We start from the raw sequence: 5309 nt of genomic DNA, 5'->3' as shown, positions 1-5309 counted from the left end.
ACCCGTCAGCTTTTTATCCAACAAGGGCGACAACAAATCAGAAAATTCCTGCGCCTTGGCCAATAAAGCAGCACTGTATGCTGTGGGGTCAGAGAAACCCTGCAGGATATCACTCCCAGCAGGAGAGGCTGGTGGACTCGCAGTCATTGACGATGTGGCTCACGTATCTCTTGCTTTGAGGCCCAGGGCACCCTTGCCCCCACATTGGGATTTAGCCATAAATTTCTCCATCCACAGAAACAACCATGTTACACTGAAGTTGCACAGTCCTGGACAGCAGGGGGAGCAGATACACAATATGGAGACAGTTCCCAGGTGGAATACAAACAGAGTGTAATATGCAGCACTTGAAGCAAAGGAAGGCAATCACTGAAGGTACTTGATTCAGCTGCTCACCGTCAGGGCAAGGGTATGGAGCAAGAGAAAAAATGGTGTTGTGGAGAGCTGGAGATCAGCAGAGAATAAATGAATTTGAGGGCTAACAGTCACAGTTTCATATTCTTTGTAACAGGAAGCACGTACCTGAAAATCATGAAAGTGCCAGGACTGTGATCCCCTTCAAAGAAGTGCCCTGTATGTGAATAGTTGAAAACTTGGGGGGGGGGGGGGGGGGGACAGCAGGCAGGATGTGGGGTGTAGTAAACAGTTCTGGGGAAAACCAAAGCATGGACACTGGGTCCTTTCAGGTGCTCGCAGCCTAGCAGTGGGAGGCAGACGTGAGTGGCAGAGAGCAGATGGATCGCTGCAGAGGAGTGCTGCAGGTAGCCAGTGTCATGAGCAGGAGAGCGGCCGGTGGCAGGGAGTACAGCTGAAGCCGTCTCTCACTGCGGGGACCAGCGGGGTGGCAGTTAACAGTGGTGGCCAGCAGGGCTTAAAGTGGTCCTGGAGAGGTGGGGGAACTCATCTCCCCCACAACCCCTCCCCCTTAGCGTGCGCCTTCGGCGCGCGTGCCGCAAAAAAGGGTGTGGTTTCATAAGGAAGGGGCGTGGCCACACAAAAGTACCCCAAATTCAAAATAATGCCTCACTGTAGCACAATCTTATTCACATTGCCCGCCCCACATGCTTACAGAATGCCCCCAGTAGTGCTCACCGTTAAATAAGTAAACAAATATATATATTATATATATATATATATATATCTCTCATGTTTCTCCAGCAGAACTCAATAAGGACAAGAGTCGGCTTTAGTGACTAAAGCCAACTCTTGTCCTTATTGTGTGCCGCTGGAGAAACATGTATGCCTAAATAATGATAAAGAAAGCACACTCACTCACTCACATGACCTGATGGCGGGCGCAGCAGGAGAAGGGCGAAGGAATGTGCAGCAATAAATGTAGGGCACGTGTGGGGGGTGCGCATACCTATGATCCTATGCATGTGTGCGGGGGGACCCACTGTCACGGGCTCCGGCGGTCCCATTACGCTGTGCTGCGGGGAGACAGATTTGCCGGTCCCAGTATCCGTATAGGGGAAGGGGCTGCGCTTTTGAATCTAGCGCCGATTGCGCACCAATCACGTATCGCGGACTGTTAGCCAATGAGAAACTGCCACTAGGCAGCTTCTCATTGGCTGGCGGTCCGCGAGCCGTGATTGGCTCACGCCAGCTTTTGAAATAGCCGCCCCTTCTTTTAATTGGATCTGCAGCTGGTCCGCGAGCCGGGATTGGCTGGCGGACGCTGCAAACTTTACAATGCAGCCGTGACCTGATGCTGTGGCCGGACGGAGGCGGAATTGGTTCCGCCTGCAATCAGAGGTGACGGAACGCAGTTCCGCCCCGTTCCGGCCCACTTTAACCCCTGGTGGCCAGGCAGCACTTCTCAGCGGGAGGGAGAGGAAGGTAAGATGGCGGCTGCAGGGGCTTGCAATTCACAAACACTTTGGTTCCAGGGTTATACAGGAGATGGGGAGCCGGGAGCGGTGTCCACTTTCCCACCGCTATCTCATGCACATGCCCAGGTGATATTTGGGCATCTCTCCCAGCACCAAGGGATAGTAATTGGCATACACCTGTATTTTTATTATTACTATTTTCTTCCAGGATACAATTATATGCAATATGAAATAAAAGTCTAATTTTAACATTATTCTTATCACATTATTTTTGTAAGGGTGAGCCCAATAAAGAGTCTTCTTTTTTTTCCCTCTTAGTTATGTATACTGACTCAGGGTGCACAACCTAAAGGTCAATCAAGGTATTGATTCCTGGGGATCAATCATTTAGGTCTACTTATTACATTTTTCTTAATAGACTGGTGCTGAATCCAAAATTTCTACAATACCCTCACAAATAAGTAAAGCTTTGTCTCCTGTGCTCATCCCAACATTAACTAAAATCTGTAATATCTCTATCTCTACTGGTATCTTTCCCTCACCATTCAAGCATCCAGTGATTATTCCCATTCTGAAAAAAAAAACACAATTATGACCCTAACTCTCTCTACTACTGCTCCAGTTCTCAGCTCCCATGCCCCTCCAAGGTACAGTACCTGAGAGACTTGCCTACTCTCTCCTCATACACTTTCTTAACTCACAATACTTATTGGACCCACTTCAGTCAGGCTTTCATTCCCAATATGCCACAGAGACAGCACTGACTTAAGTTTTGAATGATCTGGTCACTTCTAAGTCTAATGGCGACTAGTCACTTCAAATTACTCCTGATCTTTTTGCTGTTTTTGACACTGTTGCCCACTCTCTTCTTATACAAACACAACAATACCTACATTTTTAGGACACAGTCCTTTCTTGGTTCTCATCATACCTATATAATCGCTCTTTCAGTGTCTGCTTCTCTGAATCCACCTCCTTTTCACTACTTCTATTAGTTGGAGTACCGCAAGGCTCAGTCTTAGGTCCTATGCTTTTCTCAGTCTATACCACATCTCTAGGAAAATTAATCAGATCTTATTGAATACAGTATCATCTGTATGTGGATGATACTCAAATCTACCTATCTTCCCCAGATCTTTCACTGCCTGTATTGGTCCGTGCAACTGAATGCCTTTCTGCCATTTCATCTTGGATGTCATCTCGCCACTTCAAACTTAATATTTCCAAAACAGAATTAATAATATTTCCATTGACCAATAAAAACCAACCTAATATCTGTATCACTGTTGAGAACTTGACAATCAATCCTACCCCACAGGCTCACAGCATAGGTGTCATTCTTGACTCTGAACTGTCCTTTGTTCCCCACATTCAGTCTGTCTCAAAATCATGTTACATGCATCCAAAATCTTGAATCCATTCTCTTATTATCTCCTGCATTGATTATTGCTATAGTCTTCTTACTGGTCTACCAAAAAGAGGCACTCCCCACTACAATCCATTCTGAATGCAGCTGTGAAACTAAAGTTCCTCGCTAGATGTTAATTTTCTCTGGATCAACTCTGTTTTTCCCTCCATTGGTTACCTGTATTCTACCATATTCAATATAAAATACTTTTACTAAGATCTCCCACCCCAACCTCGTTCTTAACAATAGTTTCTTATTCACACTCATTACTCACTCCCATGCACGACTGTAGGATTTTCTTTGGGCTGCACCCACTCTGTGGATTCCCCTCCCACACACAAAAAGACTCTCCTATAGACTTCAAATCTTCAAGTGTTCTCTGACAACTCACCTCTTCAGTCAAGCTTATCAAATTCCAGAACCACCCACCTAAACTTCATAAACTTTCCTATCTAATTACATCCTAACTGTACAGTTCACACATATCCTCACATATCTTCTCTCTCTTCACTTCCCATCCTTCTGATCCCTGACCAACATTGCCGTGTAACCATATTATACAACCCACCCAGAACCTTTGCAATCTAGTGCACCATTATGCTATAGATAGTGCCTATCCTTGTGTATCAAATACTATTTCCCTGTAGATTGTAAGGTTATGAGCAGGGCCTTCCTACCTTTATGACTGTTATTACCCAATTCTGTTTTATCACTTTTGTTTCCATTTGTAAAGTGCAATGGGATTTGCTGCACTATATAAGAAAATGTTTATAAATAATGAATAATAATTGAGGTTCTATACAAAAACTTGTTACAATCTCTTCCTACTCGGTGGACTCTCATCTGGTATTCAGAGGACACCCTCTGTCTAACGCGGACAGCAGATCCATGTCTCACAATCTTGTGATTTCTACTCTATCATTACTCTCCTTTCAAGCAGAGCTTGAAAATTATTTTCAGGTGCACTCTCCTTAGTGCGTCAGGGTTATGTGTCAATTTTCTACTATCTTACTACACTGTATACGCCCAATCTCCTCTGATCTTGGAAGCTAAACAGTGTTGGGCTAGGTCAGTACCTGGAAGGGTGACCTCAAGGGATTACCAAGTGTAGTAGCATGACTTCTAAATCCATCCTAAGTTAGCACTACAGCAGGATCACCACTGTTTTCTTCTTTCCTACTAAACCCTAAATCTGTGGCCTGGACACAATTATCAATCATACCTACACTAAACATAACGAAGGATAACCACTCATATATGGGCTCTGGAAGGTGAATATTCTGCAAGACTAAAATAAGGATGATGGGAAATGGATAAAAAGGTCCTTATTCTCCATTTGAATCTTTAACCTATTTAGGTTTCATTAACGCAAGCATTGCTTGGAATGGTGTGATAAGACATGGCTGCAGTACTGTTGGTGTTTGCAGTCCCTTATTGATCTATAAATTGATATAGACAAACCAGAATATATTCTCAATTTTCAACAGAGCACTCTTTGTTTATCTTTTTTATATTTTATGTGGAGTTTTGTTCATGTAACTGTTGGATACTAAATCAATTTTATGGAATTATTAAAAGTTATGTTTTGACTCACTAATAATTAAATTTTTTCACTATTAACTACAATAAGAGTGCACCCACACAAGATTCTTCTTTTTCTATAACTTTAACTTTGGGGGTGATTTCGAGTTGATCGTAGCCCTGCAAAATTTTGCAGGGCTACGATCATGAAGATAGACGTGCGATGGGACGCCCAGAACATGGCTACCCCGACCCGTATGTCAGTGCCGCCCCCCCCCCCCCCCGCCAGAAGTGCAAAACCACAGCATAGCGGCAATGCTTTTGCACTTCAGGAGTAGCTCCTGGCCAGCGCAGCTTTTGCGTGCTGGCCAGGAGCTACTTGTCGCTCCCCGGCCAGCATCGGCTGCATGTGACATCATGCAACCACTGTGACCCACCCACCCCCCGCATGGTCCGGTCATGCCTGCATTGGCCAGGCATGCCCACGAAACAGCAGCCAAACACCGCCGTTCCTTTCCCCCCGCCCAGCGACCGCCTCTGCCTGTCAA

The 5309-nt window shown here is 45.1% G+C and overlaps 1 pseudogene; it reads left to right on the top strand.

Annotated features, from left to right (window-relative positions):
- The first annotated feature begins 4238 nt into the window (after nucleotides 1-4238).
- Nucleotides 4239-4357, top strand: LOC134931628 (5S ribosomal RNA; annotated as a pseudogene).
- Nucleotides 4358-5309: the final 952 nt, after the last annotated feature.

The sequence above is a fragment of the Pseudophryne corroboree genome, chromosome 5 (genome assembly GCF_028390025.1).
Source record: "Pseudophryne corroboree isolate aPseCor3 chromosome 5, aPseCor3.hap2, whole genome shotgun sequence".
NCBI lineage: Eukaryota > Metazoa > Chordata > Amphibia > Anura > Myobatrachidae > Pseudophryne > Pseudophryne corroboree.
Note: the sequence above shows the minus strand (reverse complement) of the source record. Positions and strands in the feature narration are given on the sequence as shown.